Raw genomic sequence first — 10,567 nt, 5'->3', positions numbered from 1 at the left:
CAGATATATCTAATGTAGGTTACAAGAAGTGTTTGGTAATAGCATTATATTTCTCTTTCTTTATGGGTCCGACCCTCATAAGAGGTACTTGTCCCTCTTTATTTATGCCTTCAATGAGCTCAAAAGTCTTGGCTCTCAGGTACTCTATCGTTCCTGCATTAAATGAACTGAACACACAGACCTGACCTAGTGGACGTTCCCCCCATCATCCAGTCGACACATGGGGGTGAAGTGTCATTCGTTCAAGGCTAATTACAAGGTTTTATTTGCCAACATAGACGCTTGGTGTGATAACACAGACCTTACTCTTGTTGTTGGCCAATACGTGGCTTAGAGTTGATGCCCTAGTGATTAGGGTCTTCTTCTACGACCCAGACATCCCAAATTCAATTTCTCCCCCTTCCACTAATGTAGAATATCGCTTTTACTAAATAAAGGAGGCACAATGACTATGAACCAACAAAAATAGTTTTTTTTTAATTTTTATTTTTTAATAATATTATTAAAATTGTAGTAATTAATGCTAAAAGCCATTAGGAGCTATCTTCTACTTTCTCAGATATAAGAGTTTTTAGAGGAGCATAATAGAGAGTATGATTAGAGATGAATTTTTCTAAGTTCTCACTATATTATTTTAGGCATGTGCTCATTTTTTTTATGTCGAAAGATGTGCACTCATATATATATATATATATATATATATATATATATATATATATTTTTTTTTTTTTTGTCAAAAGATGTGTGCTCATTAAGGGAGCCTATTGGAAATGCTCTTAGTGGTGGTGTCTTATTAAAAAAATTCCGAAATATATGTGTGTTTTATTGATTATGTGGAAAGTTATGCATGTATATGAAGCGATACATGGACGTCAAACAAGTAAAAAGCTTGTGTCAGTTCTTATTTTTGGTTATTAAGGGCCTAATATATATGTTTGGTTAATTGAGCATTCGAAATTTCTTTTCAAGCCCTTTTATGATAAATTGATAATATTTCATCCTTATATGCATGTTTATTCTAGCATACGTCTAAAGAGCGTTGAATTATTTAAACTTTTTGACTAAATAAGAAAAAAAAATATTCACCTTCTATTGCTTGGTGTACTGCCATACATCAAACTATGATAGAATGCTCGCGACTACTATATTACCTCAGGAAAGCGGAGTAGGTTAGAAAACATAAATTAAAAGTGACAATTGACAACCATAGAATTGTTGTCGTCTATATTTAATTGACAAGGAAAGGGGGCCGGCGGTACAAAGAGAGATGTGTTTGTAGGGTTGTGTAGGTTGTTGTTATTCCCCCTACTCAGTGCCTTTATTTATAGTAATAAGATAGAGAAGAAATCCTTCTCCTCTAAGGAAAAAATGCTCCTAATCATAGGAAAAAGAGTACATTAAGATCAAGTAAGTATACTTCATGATACTCCCCTGAGTTTGACATAATTCCAAAGAGAATTAGCAATGTTACAACTCAGAAAGTTTACTCCCCCTGAGTTTGACATAATTCCAAAGAGAACTAGAAATGTTACAACTCAGAAAGTTTATGCATAACAATTCCTTGAACAAGCTTCTGAAATGTCGCCTTGGGTAGTGATTTGGTGAAGAGGTCGGTCATATTATCTTGTCAACGGATTTGCGTGACTTCAATCGTCTGATGATCTTGTTGTTGATGTGAGAAGATAAACTTCGGCACAATGTGCTTAGTGTTATGTCCTTTGACAATGCATGCTGCGTTGTCTTCATAGATCGTCGTCGGGACATCAACGATGGGGTCAAGATCACATGAGCTTCGAATATGGCCCATAACTGCTTTTAACCAAAAGCATTCCTGAGTTGCTTTCTGTAAGGCGAGAATTTCAACAAGGTTAGACAAAGTGGCTACTAAGGTCTGTTTAGTTGACCTCCAAAAAATTGCGGTGCCTTTAATGGTAAAGACATAACCTGTTTGAGAGCACGCCTTGTGCGGATCAGAGAAGTATCATGCGTCGACATAACCAACAAATAGAGAATCAACTCGAGATAAGGGGGTGCGGCATCATTCTAGGATCCGTAGGGATAGAACAAGTCCAGATCCGTAGTACCCTTAAGGTAGCGGAAGATGTCTTTAACACCAGTCCAATGTCTGCATGTTGGTGCATTATTGTATCTTGCCAAAAGATTAACAGCGAAAGAGATGTTAAGTCTAGTGCATTGAGCTAAGTACAATAAAGCATCTATCACACTTAGATAAGGAACTTCAGGCTCTAAAATCTCTTTATCATCCTCATTTGGATGGAAGGGATCTTGTTTTGCATCTAATGATACAACAATCATAGAAGTACTTGAAGGCTTCACTTTATTCTCATTAAAGCAGTGCAACACCTTCTGGGTGTAGTTCGTTTGATGTACTAAGATTCCATTTGAACGATGCTTTATTTTGAGATCGAGATAATATCAGGTCTTTCCTAGATCTTTCATCTCAAATTTTGACTTCAAGTGCGCGGCAGTTCTCGTGAGCTATTCAGGAGTTCCGATGAGATTCATGTCATCGACATATACTGAAACAATTGCAAAACCGGAATGCGACTTCTTAATGAACACACAAGGGCATATTTCGATGTTCACATATCCCTGACTAGTCAAAGACCCACCCGGACGGTTATACCACATTCTTCCGGATTGCTTCAAACTGTAGAGTGAAAGCCTCAGCCGAATTAAGAGCGTGTTCCGGGGTTTGGAAATATTTGATCCAGTCAATGTAAGTCCTTCAAGAACTTTCATATAATTTTTGTATCAAGATCCCTATAGAGATACACAGTTACTATGTCCATCAGCTGCATACTTAATTTTTCGGAAACTACCAAACTGATAAGGTAACGAAAAGTAATCACATCTATAACGGGTGAATAAGTTTTGTCATAATCAATCGCGGGGCGTTATGAGAAGCCTTGCACAACAAGATAAGCTTTGTAACGCACAATTTAGTTTTTCTCATTACGTTTTTGAACGAAAACCCACTTGTAGCCAACTGGCTTCACATATGGAGGAGTAGGAGTTACACGTCCAAACACTTTACGTTTCGCAAGCGAATCGAGTTCGACTTGGATTGCTTGTTTCCAATTTGACTAATCAGTTCTACGTCGACATTCATCAACGGAACGGGGTTCAATGTCATCGCTCAACATGATCTTAATAGCTACTGTATATACTAATGTATCGTCGATGATCATCTCATTTCTACACCAAACATCATCTAAGCTAGCATAGTGGACCGAAATCTCACAATTCTTGGGAGGTGGATTCGTCTCTTAAAGGACACTTCCGTAATCTAGAATTTCCTCATAAGTTGGATAAAATGAGTAAGCTACAGTCAGATTCACGGTAGGCTATTCATGTGCTTATGTTGTGGGTTTCCTCTTCCAGAGGTGTGAATCATTTGAACTAAGTGGTCTGCCACGCTTTTGTGTACGTGGAACGGCCTCCGGGAGGGAAGTGCATCGTACATTTGGTACATCCATCTTTGCAGGCACATTCGCAACTAGAATATGTGATCTTGTTACTTGCGCTCGATCGGTGAAAACATCTGGCATACTCTGAGCTATGCTCTGGAGATCTAATATGCGCTGCATTTCGTCCACGATAATTCGCGTCGTTCTTTAGGAACGTTGACGTTCTTATCTCTCCCTAACGACGGGAAGACTGTCTAATATAAGTGACAATCCGCGAAACAAGTGGTAAACAGATTACCTATCAAAGGTTCTAAGTAATGAATGATCGAAGGAGAATCAAATCTGACATAGATTCCTATCATTTGCTGAGGCCCCATTTTTGTATGTAAGGGCGGCAAAATTCACACATAGACCGCATAACCCAGCATATATGATATGTCAGGTTTGTATCTAGTAACCAACTGAAGGGTGCTATATGGTTGAGTCACAACAGGCCTCATGCGGAGCAATATGGTTATGTGCAATATTGCATGACCTCAAGTAGTGATTAGGAGCTTGGTAAGTATCACCAACGATCGAGCAATCATTTATAAACGCTTAATGAATGCCTCTGCCAGGCTGTTCTGGGTGTGAACATGAAATACTAGATGTTCAACTTCAACCCTAACCGACATACAATAGTCATCAAAAGTTTTAGATGTGAATTCTCCAGCATTATCCAATCGAATAAATTTGATTGGATAATCATGGTGGTGAACCCTGAGCTTGATAACCTAAGCCAACAGTTTAGAGAATGCAACGTTCCTTGTGGACAACAAGCACACGTGTGACCAACATGTGGAAGCGTTAACCAGTGCCATAAAGTATCTAAGTTCGTCCAGGGTATCCCAAACTATCATGCCAAAGTGTAATTTCATGCGCGGTCCCAGAGGTAGGGCCGGCTATATAGTCGTTTTCTATAGGGCGTGTGTTCGTAGTATACAAACCATTCGGGATACGCTCAATCTTCTCTAGCATATGCTTCTGGCCATATTCGTAGGAAGTTATGCACATAAATTCAACTCCATTTTCTACATAGGTTTCAGCGTGGTAATTATTATCTCTAATGTCCTTGAAACTCAGCAACGTTCTTTCGAAACGCAGAGAATAAAGTGCATCACCAATGGTCAAAATTATACCATTGGACAATATTATACGTGCCTTACCGTATATTTCGATCAAGTTGGATGAGCTTGAAAGGGTTGTTAGAGGTGCATTCTTAGGTATGAAGTTAGTGAAATAGATGCGTTCACGCAAAACGATGTGCGTGGTTGCACTATCTGCGAGACAACTAACTTTCCCACTAGTCATACATTGAATAAAAATTAATTTAAATCGGTCACATGCATAAAAGTTCTAAAAACAAATATCCATACAAAATAATTTAAGTATTCAAGGATGGTAATTAATAAACTTAATATCCAAAAACAAATCACCAACAAATAATTCAAACATAAAGGAAAATTGTTCAAAATTAAACCACAAAACAAAGAGGGGTTTGGCCACTAGGTGGAATTCAGCATTATTGTCTAAATTTCAACTAGAAAAATAGTTTAGAAAAATAGTTTATGTCTAAGATTCTAATCTTCCATAGAGGTAATAACCTCTTGAAAGTCAGAAACTTCCATCTTGGTACTCTTTGGTTCATCCACTTGCAAAAAGTTTGATTCAAACTTCTTACAACAAGAATGATATTCAGCTACAACCTTCTGAGGAACTTGGCAAACATGGGACCAATGGTCCTTTGAAACACAACGATAACACATGTCCGTATCCATAGTTTCAAGTGCTTTACCCTTATTCTTGGGCCTTGGGAACGAGGTTAGGGTGCTTCTGGGCTCGGTTTCCTTCCTTAGATGGGCCTTGGCTGTGTTGACCTTGACGGGGTGGCTTCGGGCTGCCCCTACCACGCCTATTTTAGTGTTTTAACCGTTTGTTTAAGCTATAATGTGCTTTGGGCACAACAGTTGCCCTAGTATGCCAAGCTTGATGATTTTTCATCAACAACCGATTCTACTTTTCAACAAGAAGTAAAACAGAGATCAAATAAGTAAACTTAGTGAACTTATAAGCCCTATATTGTTGCTATAGGACAATATTAGTACAAGAGAAGGTTGAATAGGTCTTCTCCAAGAGATTCTCTTCGGTCAAGGTTTCGTTACAGAACTTGAGAAGTGATCTGATTCGACAAACTTCATAATTATATACATTCATAAACTTAAAGTCTTGGAAGTGCAAATGCTGCTAGTCATGTCTAGCTTCAGGCAAGAAGATGTCCTTTTGGTGATCAAAACGATCTAGAGTGCTCGTGGATCTTCCTCAGCAAGATACTCAGCTTGCAGTGCGTCATGAATATGTCTTCGGATGAAGATCATGACAGTGGCTTTTTCAGCTTTGCCAATTGGGTTGTCCGTCTCATCTTCAATGGCGGGACGCAAATTCTTTGCAGTGAGATGGAGCTTCACATCTTAGACCCACTTGAGATAGTTTCTTCCAGAGACCTCCAAAGCGGTAAAGTCGAGTTTGTTCAAATTCGACATGTTACTATCACAAAATAATGGACAAGATGTGGTTAGTGTAATGGAGAAAACTCAATCCTTTCACATAGGACTAGAACATTCAAGTTCTAATAGACATGTATTGGTTTAAATTCACATAAAAAAAACTTCGGGTTTTTCATGGGTAATGTTTTTAAGGAAGACTTCAGGTTTTCAAACAAGGCATGTTTCTAGAAACTTCAGGTTTCAAAATAATTATGAACTTCAGGTTCATATGTTCCTGCAGACAAATGCAAATATATATGCATAAATATGCAACAATAAAATATGCAAATAGAACTTCAGGTCTATAATTATAATTGAATTAATTATTTAGACTTCAGGCCAAATTTAAAGTGTGGTTGAAAAATTGTAAAACCCAAATTATCTAAAAATAATAAACAATTAATACTGGGCGTGGGCTGAGCGTCGTCCAGGTTCAAAAACTAGGCTTAGATAGACACAAGGTGATCAGGCCCCAAACAGAATTTGGGTTGCAAGCCTAGTAGCAGCAAACGGGCTGCAAGAACTGGGTCCAAAAAACAAAAGCCCAGATGGGCACTGATCAGATGCAGCGCGGTGTAGGTGCACTGATGCACCAGCTACAGGCTGGGATTGTGTTTATGCGGAACATGGATGCACTAGCACGGGGCTGGGATCCGGTGTATTGCGGGCATATGGGACAACATAACCCTCGGGTTGGTGTCACGTGTTAGGTTGAGTCGTGGTGTTGGGCCACTTCAAGCGAGCCCAGTTAAAAGAAAAAAAAAATCTTTTATTTATTTATTTTTTTTATTCAGCCCGAGTTAAAGCCAAGCCCAAAAACTGGGGTCGTGCTTGGACCAAAAAGTCCTAGCAAAGCTAGTTTTTGCCGGAGAAGATGACCGGCGCCGCCACTACCACATCTTGGATGGGGAGACTCGGGGGTACCCTTTTTGGGTGTTTTCGACCATGGTTATGAACAGAGATTTGGAAATTTCAACGAATCAACCAAAAACCCTAGAAATTAAAATCCGGATTTTGAAAAATCCGATGAGATTCGAAGGAATCTCAGCTAATTGACATTGGTAGACAATCTTCAAGTCGTCGGGGAGGGAGCCATTGTGGTCGGGCATGGCTGCAAGCCATGCATCATGACGGTTCAAAAGGCAACGCCGTCTAGGCGTCTGGTTTTAGGGTTTGGGCCTGGAGCTGTGGCTCCAGGTTTGGGTTCTCGGCTTAGGGGAAGGAAACCTATCGACATGGATGGGTTTTCAACGAAACCCTAAAAATTCTTTATAATTGTTTTTTTTTTAATTCCAGATTAATTCACTACATATTCATATAAAGAATTTAAGCATGGATATATAATTTGATGCAATTCATGGCAATATCAATTCACATAATTCAACAATTATAGATATAATGCATACACAATTTATGTAGAATCTAAAATTTGAAAAACGTAAAGTTGGGTCATGCATTATCGTGAATGTTCATGCTATTAGGGCTGCAAAAATATTGAGATGATAACCGTTGTTTTGGAAGAACCTGATTGCGTGATGATATTGGTGAACTGATTTGATGCAGAAAGCTTCCACATCAGATTCCTAAGTGTATCAGTAAGAGCGTGCTGATAACGTGTTGTGGCCTATATTTAACTGACAGGGGAAGGGGGCCGGCAGCACAAAGTGAGAATAGAGAGAGATGTGTTTGTAGGGTTGTGTAGAATGTTGTTATTCCCCTACGTAGTGCTTTATTTATAGTAATAAGAGAGAGAAGAAATCATTCTTCTACAAGGAATATAAGTCCTAATAAGGAAGAATAACTAGAATAAAATATAATCTAAGATTTACAAGATTTACACAATCACACTTAAAGAAGAAGTTTATAACAATAATTTAGATTTTAAAGATTATATTGTATACGCAAACAAAGAAAGCACAATAAAATAAAAATTATTCTAAAGTGATGAAATAATAGTATTCCCATGTACAGACTTCTGGGGTGTCGTTGTCACACTAAAAGTCACATCCTAACAGCATTAAGAAATACTGCTTCAATCAAAATTGTTCGGAATAATTCAACTCATCATGAATTGAGCTCAAAAACCTTAATATACAAGTAATTAACAAACGACTTGACAACATTACCTTTGAGTTAACTTCACAATCAGCCTCTTATGAATGAACTTATTAATTGGTGTATTGGGGTATAATTGAGTTTAAATATTCTTCTAAATTATGATCACCATGTCCTGCGCTTATGTATTTATTCATTTTTTCTAAACCCTTTAAATTTCCACAGCTAGCCTCCTAAATTAGAAATTATACATATATAATCTTGCAGTATAGCAGTTGGTAGCCTCCCGATTAGTAAGTGGGGCATCGATTCTCTGCAAAGAGAGATGAGTAACTTGGGAAATATTCTATCACAAAAATTTAGGAAATATTTATATGGAAATTTAATCAAAAAGTAAAAACATGGTTTTATTGTACAAAGGAAGATACTGCCTTTTTTCCTTAACTAATCCATATATCACATTTCCAATTTGACAATGTGTGTGTGTGTGTGTGTGTATCACATTACCAAAGTAGCTAAACACGTCCTCAATTGCATGGTTACTATTTGTCTCCCGCCAATTGGGCATGGCACAAAGGCACAGTTCCAAGGACTTAAAAAGTGATGAGAATTAGGGTTCACGGACGCTCCTCAGTTCTCACGTGAACCATCGTCAGCTTTCTCTATTTGCTTTATTCCTCTCACATTTGTTTTCGTTTCTAGAGGGGGCCAAAAGCCATGTGGTTTGTTTCCATTAGCAACAGCATCTCCAAAAAGAAGTAACTACCAAAATAGTGATGGCAACAGTGGGGGCAGTAGAAGTCAGCTTTGCACTCTCCATCTCCACCTCATCGATCATCAATCGGTGATATATGGCCTTGCTTTGCTCTAGTACCCTCAGCTGAAGCAGATGGTTGAGCTCATACAAAAATCCAAATGCATACGATGTCAAAACCAAAGCGAAAAACGTACATGAAACTCAATACTTCAAGTTGCAATGTTGTAAAATGCAGCTAGTCATTAGTCGGTGATTTTTTATGGCCATGCCTAGATGGTTGAGCTCGTAGAAAGATCTAAATAGATACGACATCAAAGCTGAAGCGAGAAAAAATAATTGACTTCAGTTTACGAGATTGTAAAATATAGTCAGTCATCAATTGGTGATCTATGACATTGCCTTAGTACCCTCAGTTGAAGCAAATGGTTCAATTCATAGAATGAGTTAAATCCATACGACATCAAAACCGAAGCGAGAAAACGCAATTGAAACACAATACTTCAAGTTGCGAGGTTGTAAAATGCAGTTAGTCATCAGCTCGTGATCTATGGCCTTGCCCAGATAGTTGAGCTCATAGAAAGATATAAATAAATACAATATCAAAACCAAAGCGAGAAAAATAATTGACTTCAAGTTGCGAGGTTGTAAAATGTCGTTAGTCATTAGTCAGTGATCTTTCACCTTGCCCTATCACCCTCAGTTGAAACATATGGTTCAACTCATAGAAAGAGTTAAATCCATACAACATCAAAATCGAAGCGAGAAATGTAACTTAAACCCGATACGTCAAGTTGCGAGGTTGAAAAATGCAGTTAGTCATCAGTCGGTGATCTATGGCCTTGCCAAGATGGTTGAGCTCATAGAAAGATCTAAATAGATATGACATCAAAACCGAAGCGAGAAAATATAATTGACTTCAAGTTGCAAGATTGTAAAATGTAGTTGGTCATCAGTCGGTGATCTATGACCTTGCCCAGCTAGTACCTCCATTGAAGCAAATGGTTCAACTCATAGAATGAGTTAAATCCATACGACGTCAAAGCCAAAGCGAGAAAACGTAACTGAAACTCGATACTTCAAGTTGCGAGGTTGTAAAATACAGTTAGTTATTAGTCGGTGATCTATGGCCTTGCTCAGATAGTTGAGCTCATAGAAAGATATAAATAGATACGACATCAAAACCGAAGCGAGAAAAAAATGATTGACTTCAAGTTGCGAGGTTTTCAAATATAGATAGTCATCATTCGATGATCTATGGCCTTGCCTTAGACCTGATTTGGTACTGAGGTGATTCTGGAAAAAGCTGGTATCAAAAAAAGCTGGGAGCTGTTTTTGTGTTTGGTAAACATTCAGCTTCAGCTTTTTTTCACAGTTTTGGGTGAAAAAAAGCCAAAAACAAGAAGCTGCAAAACCCGGCTTTGAAAAATCGGCTTTTTTCACATCTGTTTTACATAAAAGTTTACCAAACATTATAATACTGTTTTTTTTTTTTCAAAAGCACTTTTACAAAAAAGTTTACCAAACACACTGCTGCTTTATTTCACAGCCGCTTATTCTCACAGCACAGCAGAATCAGCTTCTTTTCAAAGCACAACAATACCAAACCAACCCTTAGTACTCTCAGTTGAAGCAGATGGTTCAACTCATAGAAAGAGTCAAATCCATATGCCATCATAACCGAAGTGAGAAAACGTAATTGAAACCGGATACGTCAAGTTGCGAGCTTGTAAAATGCTGTTAGT

This window comes from Pyrus communis, chromosome 2 (genome assembly GCF_041283825.1).
Source record: "Pyrus communis isolate YQ-2024b chromosome 2, ASM4128382v1, whole genome shotgun sequence".
NCBI lineage: Eukaryota > Viridiplantae > Streptophyta > Magnoliopsida > Rosales > Rosaceae > Pyrus > Pyrus communis.
Note: the sequence above shows the minus strand (reverse complement) of the source record.